This window comes from Argopecten irradians, chromosome 6, assembly GCF_041381155.1.
Source record: "Argopecten irradians isolate NY chromosome 6, Ai_NY, whole genome shotgun sequence".
Classification (NCBI taxonomy): domain Eukaryota; kingdom Metazoa; phylum Mollusca; class Bivalvia; order Pectinida; family Pectinidae; genus Argopecten; species Argopecten irradians.
In genome coordinates, this window is record NC_091139.1 from 16,438,600 (window position 1) to 16,449,871 (window position 11,272).

The following is an 11,272-nucleotide window of genomic DNA, read 5'->3' on the forward strand; positions in this document are numbered from 1 at the left end:
CCTCATTCGTTAGATATTAGAAAACAACTGGTTTTGTTTTCAATTGTTGCCTGCAAATCACGAGATTGTGAATTTCGCTTTCTGAAAACTAAAGATGTATGGTCTGTGACTTGTTGTATTTTTGGCATAGAAAAAGTATTTAGAGTGTTCTACATATTTTTCTTCGCCTCTTTTTTAAGTTTTAAACTTTCGATATTTTCCGACTTTTATAAAGTTCGTATTCGCAAAGTTATTGAACAATTAAATTGAAATATTGATTTTTAACGTGTACACGTTTAAAATAGTTCGGAAATATCCGAACTGTTCCGATCTACGTGATATGGCTCGGGAGGTACCGATCTGTACGGGTATCGCCGATGTCGGTCACGTGATGTAACTCGGTTTTCCGATATTACCCGAAAGTTTGAAACATGACGTTGACTGTGGCGGTTCTTTCAAAACGCGTGATATTTCATACGACATTTACCGCTATGTCAATATTATTTTGGTGCTTTCATGGATCTGAACCATCATATATAAGTATCCATATTCACACATTCTATGTTTTATGAGAGTTTGTGATGGTGAAAATTACAAGAAATACAACTTTAAAGAACCATGACCTTCTTAGAAATCGTTTTATTTAACCATTACCAACGTTAATGATTTTGCTGACAACTGTGACTTTACAACGATTGAATAGCTAGATATTTATGTTTAGCACTTCATGTGAATCTTGATAGTGTGTGATATTAAACTCAGTATTTGACAAAATGTCTTATTGATGACCTTTATTTCGTTTTGATGGATTACAGGTTGTCTGACTGGCTTTTATGGACCATACTGCAATACGGTTTGCCCTAATGACTGTAAAGATGAATGTAATAGAAACAACGGGACTTGCACAGGTATTGTTTAATCAGGTTAACTAGTGATGGGTATACTGTCATTGAGGAATAATCGCTTTCACTTGAAATATGAATGCAGGGGTGATTGAGGTTTCTTAACGTGTCTATTGGACATAACTTACATTATTTTTTTGCTGAGGCAGATTACCAATATGTTATTCTGTGGCATTAAAATCTTTTTATATGTTTTAAGATGTATTTCTCCCTATTTCAAAGATTGCGTCACGGATCCAATTTGCTTAATTTAGTTCTTCAATTGTTTAGCACCACCTGCTCGCAAAAATGATAATCAAGACAAAGAGAGTTTATACTTTGATTTGAAATAAAAACAATATCATATTGGTTTGGTTTATGCATTTCGAATATAAATATCCAACATGTTTCAATCATTTTATCTATATCCTGGAAACTGGCAGCGTGTATTAGTGGAAAATACGGATCTACATGTGACAGGAAATGTTCAAGTCAATGTTTAAACGGAAGGTGTATTCAATTGCATGGCAAATGTGAAGGTATGTATAATTACTGACGATAAGCTAATTAATTCACGTTTATCATGCTTAAATATTTTCAAGAATATACTTATCCTGACTGAGGATATAGCGGGATTGTTTTATTATAATCAATGCGTTTAACATGCCATAGAAGTACAGACATATTTTGATCTCAGGTTGTGTGGATGGTTTCCATGGCGATAATTGTACCAGGACATGTCCAGACCATTGTACAGGGGAACAAGTGTCTCCAGCAGAATGGTCACTGCTTAGGTAAGAATGTACCATGATAATGTAGTCCAAGCTTAATGTTTAAATTTCGCTACATAACAAATGTGTACGATAATACAACATAACTTCGTATAGGGGCATACTTGAAACTGTTCAAAAATACACAGGTGTTTATTTTCTTGCTATTGTGAACTGAATTATGATTTTAAAGTAATCAAAGCGAATTCATCTTACATATAGATTATACAAATGTTGCTGCCATCGGAATAGGGCCGGATGTGGACTTGTCATTGTGGTGTTGGTAGTAGTAGTAATAATTGTGTTGGTCAGACGTAATTCGGGGAGCCAATCGACAGCAGGAATCCAAGTCATGTAACAGATATGACAGAGATGGATAGTCGACAGAAAAGTACAAAAGTGCGTAGATCAACCCTTATTTTCACAACAATGTTTTTGTTGTTTATATATATTTATACCTATGTTTCTTTCCAAATAAGACTTAAACTTCATAGTTATTCTTTGGACAAGAATGACGTGCTATGATTGAAAACATATTTAAAGGAACTAACTTCAATTAATAATTTATTTAATAAAACAACAATTAAATATCCGTAACAATCACTTTTCTGTATTTCCTGTTGACCATAATTGTGTCGTTGGTGAAAATCAATTATCTCAAGCAAAAACATGTTAAGGTTTTCAAATGTTTCTGTACTTACGATCGCTATAGAATTGCAGTAAGGGGAAGTCCACAGCTCAATTCACACAGATTATTAGTTGTTTTTACATTTCAGATTGACAATATAAATATGTACTGTCATCATCTATCTTCGCTTTTTCTACTCTAGATGCAACTTACGATGAAATTGGAGAATCGGGACCACATCACGTAGATAGTAACCGTTATGAGGGATTGGATCCTAGGACCGTGGAGCAGCCACATGCCTACGAGACGGTACAAAGACATCTGTATAGTAACCAGTGACTATTGGGACGCAACATAGAGACGTATTCTGTACACGATCTCGAAATTCTTTTATAGCCTATGACATATAGTAGCCATTCAAGTATTATGAAATTGTTGTATACGGTACAATGTATGTCTGTGCCTATAACTTAAGACCAAAACTAGGATCTCTTCCTCAATAGACCCGAACTGCTGAAGGCAGAGTACGTAGATCGAGAAAATACAGCGCAGAGGAGCATGCCGATTACAAAACATATACCACAGGGCAAAAACAAACTTTTGTCAATACCCTTATATAATCAGAGCATTTAGTACTCCTCACGCACTGCATCATTCACACAAACAATTATACCTCCTGCGAAAGGCATATACAGATATTCTGGCGTTCCTCACGCAATCTTTTATCGTACACAGCAGCTATATAATAGGTAGAGAACAAGGTCTCCTTTGTATGTATTATGACTGCGGTATATGGGACGTTATTCTTTGCGATTTGCTCTCTCACTAAAGCATAACTTGAAAGACATCACACAACATACTCAACCCTGTCGTCTCTCGATAGGACAAGCGTCCATCTCTTTGCCAAATGTACTGCGGTGGGTGTGAAGGAATACAGTGGGGAGTAGTTCACTTAGTGTTTGCAGATCATTGATGTAAAATTTGATTTAAAATATGTTTGAGGAGTTTAGTACTTTGTATAGAAGTAAACATTGACAGATCATCAATATCTTTTGAAATCGAATTTCACCTGCATCTATTTTGATAGTTTCGCTGTTTAATAAAGACACTTATTGTAATGTATTTGTAGTATCATGTATACTAGTTTAAATATTGTAGATATTATTTGTCATGTTTATATTTTCATAGTCTTATGTAGAATAATTTACCATTACAAATAGTGAATAGTTTTTGGTCATATGCCAAGTCTTAATTTAATTGTGACGATTCAGTATGCGTTACTATTGGAGAAATTGTTCAAAGGAGAAAGTTGGACGAGCGGACGACGCCCGCCACACCACGGCATATCATCAATTAACTATCTCGTAATTTATGGTCGTATGTTGATCGGTTCACGATCGTTGTAATATTCACATGCATCGGTTTCCAGATATCAAAACGACGCGGTTGAAATACAATTTGCTGTCAATTGAATCACCTTCGGGTGATCGTGATCGTTCAATGCTTAAATATAAGCAATCGTTAATTGTCTTTGTTAATGAACACACACACATATGTCCTAACCTATACAGTGATTATTCTCTTTAACACGTGGTTTGTATACTTTGTTTGTTTGTTTGTTTGATTAATTAACGTCATATTAACAGCTATGGTCATGTAAGGACGGCCTCCCATGTATGCGTTGTGTTGCGTGTATGTAAAGTGCGAGGTGAGTGTTTTGGGAGACTGCGGTATATTCATGTTGTGTCTTCTTGTATAGTGGAACTGTTGCCCATTTTATAGTGCTATATCACTGAAGCATGCCGCCGAAGACACCAAGCAACACACCCCACCCGGTCACATTATACTGACAACGGGCGAACCAGTCGTCCCACTCCCTGTTTGCTGAGCGCTAAGCAGGAGTAGAAACTACCACTTTTATAGACTTTGGTGTGTCTCGGCCGGGGGACAGAACCCAGAGCCTTCCTCACAGGGGCGAACGCTCAACTCAAGGCCAAAAGTGAGGCGGTGCCAAGGGAGGCATTAGGAAAGATAAAGTCAGTAAGGAAGAAGAGAAAAGATAAGATCCTAAATTGAGTCGCCTTTTACGATCATGCAATAGGGGCAGCAGGTACAATTCTAACGCCCTACCTGCAGGGCAAGGTTTGTATACAGTTATCTCCATGGAAACCATCAATACAACCTGTCATCAACATATTTCTGCATATGCATTAATACAATACTCACTTTTAAGAATATTAGATATACAATATCCCATTCAGAAAGTTTACCAACATTCGTATTTGCTAAGCAAATGCGTGCCTTTTTGTCGGTATTGTTGGTGTCGGCAGAACCGTAGTAATTGATGGCGAGCAAGGGTTGGTTTGCCTTGACCATCATCATCTAAATATTATGAATGGATGGATGGATGGGTGGATGGATGAATGGATGGATGGATGGATGGATGGATGGATGGATGGGGGAATCAACAGAAGGACGGACGAATGGAATGAATGAATGTAGGATTTTTAAAAAGCATTAGAGGTCTAGAAAAAAAATGCATATTATGACACAACATAGAGTAATTTAAAACTTTTTAACTTACATTATCAGCTTTAAGAGACTTGGATGAAAGGTATTTGTGTGGCGTGTGAGATTCCTCCTGTAAACAGTGAATATTTACATGAAAGCTATCCCTAAGGCCCTATCCTCGGCAGCCTACAAATAGTTGTTTATATTGAGAATATTTTGGTATGCAAGTAGAGTATGTATGTATTGCCGAGTTGGTTTCCATGACATTATTGCGTATCGGCAAAGTAATACATGGTTACAGTACAGGGTTTATGAAGGTGTGATACTAAGAATCCAAAATGATGAAGCTTTGCTGATTGAATAAGATACTGCAGAAAAATTCTAGTGCATTTGTCCTAAAATATATATCGTCTTAAACAGAATGTTCTCGTAAAATAATACATGTATATCTGAATATACGACTTATAGGGGCAACACATTTGGTTTGTATACAGATTCAGGGCGAACTTCGACTTAAGGCGAAAACAACATGTTCGCCCTAATTTTCAGAGATTTATTTTTCACCTGAAACGTACAATGTAGCAGCACTACTCTGAATCAATATTTAAGGTAAATTGGGTGTTTATCTTTCATAAAATGAACGATATAGGAAGAAATTATGATGACGGATTTGTGCCAATTTTGCTTTTTTGCGTTTGGAAAAAGGATAAATCGAAAATCCAACATTTGCTTTTTCGCGTATTCTAATAAGAAAAAGCGAAAAAGCCAGTAAAATTAAACCAACGAAAAAAGAAATAAATGGATTTTCGCTTTTTTCGTCTTCTTTTTTTTTTTTTGGCTTTTCGCTTAGTATTTTTTCGCATCATCGCTGTGGAAAATGTGCGAATAGCAAAAAAGTAACGTCGGATGTTTGCGAAAAAGCGAAAATGGCAGAAATCAGCCACCATATGGAACCTAATTGCACCATGTCTTTAATTTATATATCCTTGGTGGTGATTCCCTAACTCTGCATTTTACCAACATGTTTGATATTTTCCTAAATTTTTGGTATCTCTCTATACATCCAAAGTGTCTTATGAAATCAACCATATCTACATGTATCCATTTGATGAACTGAATACATATTTTCTAAAAATTAAATTCTTAAACTTTTTTTCCTTGAGGATGCATTCCTCTGAGGTTTCAGTCCCTTTGAAGTCTCATTTTGAAATCGATCAATGATAGAATCTATGATAATTTCAAATAAAATTTATTAATATCTGTAGCAAGTTGTCAATTCCAAATTTTGTCAAAAAAAACACTATTCAATTCTTAGTAGATTGTTGTTATATGGGGATTTTATCGATGCACAAATGTAGTTGTTCTGGGCAAATACAACAAAAAATCAAAAATAATATTTGAAAATCGTTTTAGAGATATTTTGGCATTAAAAAAGCAATATATATCGGCTGTAGATATACAAGGATTTATGTAGATCTAACATCATGCGTTTGTAAGAAACGAAATGAACCACAACATTAACCAACATCTGAAATATCCGAAGAAATCAATGAATAGAAAGAAACACGGACGGAAGGAGGGATAGACAAACACATTGTATGCACGATATATGATGATCAAAATTTGCACACATGAACAGATAAATAAACCTGAACACTCTCTATGTTAGAAAGGACAATGATTGCTTGAAAACACACGGATAGTACAGTAATGAATAGAAATGACTGATTTTTTTCTTTAATTATGGCCTCAAGTTTTCCGGCCATCGTAACGACAATAAACTCATTTTTTTGTCGTGAGCGCCGATCGTCAGAGCTTCTATCGCCATGACTCTTTTTCTCGTTTAACAGTCTCTTGAAAGCAATCCATAGCTTTCGCTTAATATTTGCTGCCATTTATTTACTAGATTACATGCAAAGGAGCCAATTCTGGAGATTTATAAGTCAGGATCTAACTTTCTGAAGCGGGCCATCATTTCATGAGATTTCATATTTTTTAACGAAAATTCAAGACATTTCTTCTAAATCTATCGTTCAGAAAGCGAGTACTACACAATGTGAAATTTAATCAACTTTACACTAGTGTGTCTGTTGAATCGATAAGACAAGTATTTGTTGAGAAAAATTTAGTAGTTGTAAAGAGAAAGTGACAAATCCTTCTCACATATAAATCCTTGGATAATATGAACTATAAAAAAGAAATATTGACCGAGGCGGAGTCAGGGTCAATATCTCCTTTTCCAGTTCATATCACATCATATTTACCAGCACAAACGTCTATAACTGTTTTATTATATCGTCAGAGAAGTAAAGCAAAACAAAGTCTTATATTCTAAATTTATCAAACTTTTAAGAAACCCATATATATGTTTCAAAACAGAAATTTGACGAAATATTTCAATGATATCGTCTTGACTATGAATAGTATGCTTAAATCGCACTCAAAAATAGAAAAACTATTTTCTTAGAGAATATCAAATTTTTGTCTGTAATTGACATATTTTCACAACGAATCACATGGCTTGATTTTAAGGAGCTTTCTGCTGATGAACTGAATACAAAACTTGATTAATTATATATTGTGAAGCAAAACCACAAGTAACCGAGAAAACATAAATAACCAGATGAACATTATAAAGGTAGTATAAAAACAATCAGAGCCGCAGTAACCTATCTTTCTAACATTGAACGAAACATTGATGTCGGATTTTAAAGAAGCCAACAGATTTTATTGTATAGAGTGCTTCAACAGATTTTATTGTATAGAGTGCTTCAACAGATTTTATTGTATAGAGTGCTTCAACAGATTTTATTGTACAGAGTGCTTCAACAGATTTTATTGTATAGAGTGCTTCAACAGATTTTATTGTATAGAGTGCTTCAACAGATTTTATTGTATAGAGTGCTTCAACAGATTTTATTGTACAGAGTGCTTCAACAGATTTTATTGTATAGAGTGCTTCAACAGATTTTATTGTATAGAGTGCTTCAACAGATTTTATTGTATAGAGTGCTTCAACAGATTTTATTGTATAGAGTGCTTAAAGAGTAAACGGTACACCATGGTATACATACCACGAGGAACTCATAAGGAATATGGATCTTGAGAAAGTGTCAACTTAATTGTGTAAGGTGAGTGGTGATTATGTTAAACTCCGCTTTTTGGGCTATCGTTGTCCGGATTAGCGGGGTCCTTTTTATATGTTGTAATGTTAAAAACCTAGTGATGTATGGGCGTACCTGTATCACAACAGATACAAGGTGTGTGTTCTATATGTATATAAAGTGGTAGTTAATTTGCAGCTAGAAGCAGATACACTTTCCGTCATATAACAATGATGCGATCTCCAAGTTCTACAGTGATTGCATCCTCGATACTCCAGGGGTTCCGATCACTTACGATCTCTACACCTCTGGACTATCTCATAGTGAAAAAGAAGGCAGCTCATCGGAAAACATGTGACCAATCATAGGCCATTAAAGATTCCCTTTGAAGACTACAGTCAGAGCGACGCCTAACATCAAAGCCACACAGTCAACATCAGAGTACCGTTATACGGCTCTTTTGATGTACATCAAATGACTGAATTACCTGTTCTGTTCTGTTGCCTCTAGTTTTACTATGAGATAGTCCAGGGATGTAGAGCTCGCAAGTGATCGGAATCCTTGGAATGTCAAGGATGCTTGTTGTATCGTAGCGGGAAAGTGTAGTTTACATGTTGTGAAATTAATGACGACTTCAATATGAAAAGTTTAATCATTATTGTCTGGTGTTTGTATATATATAATTGTCAGATTATAATGCAGAGGTTTTAGCTTGAGGAGGATCATAGACCAAAGCTTTAATGTGAAACTGTATCACCCACTTTAAATAGTTTGATTATATTTAGAGCGTAAGAAGAAAGTCGTCCTAAGAGTCGAAATATATTTAATGCGGAAGTGAGATATGTTTTCTTCTCCTTTTCCTGAATAAGATAAATGAATGCTGGAAGATCAGGTAGACTTATATGCGAGATTTCACTTTTACTTACTTGTGCTCCAATTTAATTTTCAATAGGTCACAGTGGCCTAGTGGTTAAAGTGTTTATACACCTAACCACTAGTCCTCAACGCATTGGTAAATAGTTAAATTAACATATGGGACAACATGGTAATGAGCATTGTCCTTTGGAATCCTTAACCTAACGTATCCTCAAGTGGCTCTTGTCTCTTAATAAGACGTAAATAGAGTAAGTAAGTATTTGAAAATGAAACCGTATATTGGGAGATATGATTCACTCAGTATAATGATGTAATATATAGCCGTAAAATGATTCAGGCGTGTTAGTGTATGAACTTCGTTGTTTATGAAGTTAGGTGTAGTCTCGGTAGAAAAAACATCGCTACTTTAGACAAACCCATCTTGACATGGCAACTGGAAGAATAGTGTTTGCCAAAATAATATGGACGATCCTCTCCTTCGTGTGTAGCCCTGGCAGATCTGAATGTAAGTGTGTGATCAGATTTTATTTCTATAATTTCTCATAACTGTTTGCTTCTTTTGCATGTGAAAGGGTATTTGTCGTCTTTGTGCCATATTCTGAGTTTTGACGACAATAGGGATTTTAAGGTGTAGGCCTATACATACATGTACCTGTACAATCAAATGATAACATATATGCTGTTGTTTTTTTAGAAAAAATTTTCCATAATCCACGTTATCATTTTTTGGAGATGTTTTGATATCAGTAACTGTTGTCTTTCCATAGTGTTATATACGAAATGCGACACATTCGTCATCATTCGATACAATGTAGATTTACGACAACGCATCGATGTAATGAAGGTTTAAGAAAACATAAAAAAATCATAGAACATTATCATTTAACTTTGAGATTGCTTAGATGTGAGCTCGTTTCAAATGAATTATGATTGTTTTAGTTTGTGAGAGATTTTTCGAACCCACGGCATACATTTTGCAACGAGAAATGATAAAACATTAAAGCAATTTGTTAATTCCAAAAAACATATCTTAACACGAATATCCTTATTATTCAACAAAATATTTAAATACGTGGTAAAAATATTTGAGTTCATATTTCAAATCGCACTTGCCTACTGTTAAGTGTATTTAAAAGTTTTATCATTGTTGGTTTTTAATATCAAAGTTTGGCAAAAAAAAATCCTGGGTTTCGATGGGCCGTTAGGCAAACAAACATACAAACAAATGTCCAATTGCAGTTAAAAGATATACAAAAATAACCAAAACAAAATATCTGAAGAGCCCACTGATGGGCGAACAAAGTTTACATGGGCTTTCGTCGTTTTGAATATTATTGCCTAAAGCTAAACGCATTACTGTACATATGTTTGAGCAGAATACTTAAATATTGAACTGTTAACGTCGAATGAAGAGACAAAATGGATGGAGTTTAATGCCATTACCATGACATATAGAAAATTACACTAAAATGCTAATTGGTAGTTTGATTTACAAGACAGCATGATCGCTACATGGGGCATAATGTTTACTTTCAGAAATATAGTCATCACAAATGACAGTTAGTGAGACAAGATGCAAAGACTTTCAACCTGATATAAATTTGATTCATATAAATATATTGAGTGAAGATATATCTAAATGAATCAAGTCTTTCCCGTCACATAAGCACAAGTCTTCCCTTACATGCCCAGAGAAAGAAATTAATTTCATGTATGTAACTAATGTTAAAATGTAGTTTTTCCATTATGTGCCAACTGTGTACTTAGTTCTGACACCAATTGAATCAATATAAATTATTGAAATAAATCAATTTACCTTCCATGATATTGCAGATAATGTTGCGTTGAATAAGCAAGCTGAACAGAGTAGTGATTACATTAATTCTGACAGATGGGTGGCCAGTAAGGTTGTGGATGGTTGTCTATTTCGAGATATCTATTCAAATTGGTGTGCGCATACGAAACGCAGGGAAACAGAGGCTTTCTGGCGGGTTGATCTAGGAATGCTGATGACAGTCAACAATATCGTCATATACTACAGAGGTACGTTCATGGAACGACGATATTTATGATGAATTAAGCGTATATTGCGTTATATTTAACACTATAGACACAATAACGTATGTCATCATATCCAGAATCAACTTATAGAGTAGCAGAGAGTTTTGAATCAAGTATTTTTTTCTCTCTGAAACACTCAATGTGGATGTGTTTCATTTACTGAAAACTTAAAAAAGGTAAATAACTACTTCACCATATTGTGGCCTGCTTTATTACAGACCAACTTACACAAAGATTAACCGGTTATCACCTGTACTAATCCAATACCACTGGCAATCAGACAGACGGCGTGCACTGTTACAAAGACCAGAGTAGAAACAGAGCAGACGTCCAGTTGGTGGTGACACATGCGTGTCCGTATATAGCCCACTATGTCACCGTCTATAACTATAGAAACGACACTAAGCGTCACAGCTGGTATAGTGATTATGCAGTTCTAGAATTGTGTGAGGTAGAGGTGTT

General features: G+C 35.1%; 1 long non-coding RNA gene across 1 annotated transcript; it reads left to right on the plus strand.

Annotated features, from left to right (window-relative positions):
- Positions 1 to 793: 793 nt before the first annotated feature.
- On the plus strand, positions 794 to 2,024 carry LOC138325153 (uncharacterized). Its single transcript, XR_011208733.1, has 4 exons — positions 794 to 887; positions 1,304 to 1,399; positions 1,558 to 1,654; positions 1,853 to 2,024. It is a non-coding gene; the product is annotated as an uncharacterized lncRNA (long non-coding RNA).
- The last annotated feature ends 9,248 nt before the right edge of the window (positions 2,025 to 11,272 follow it).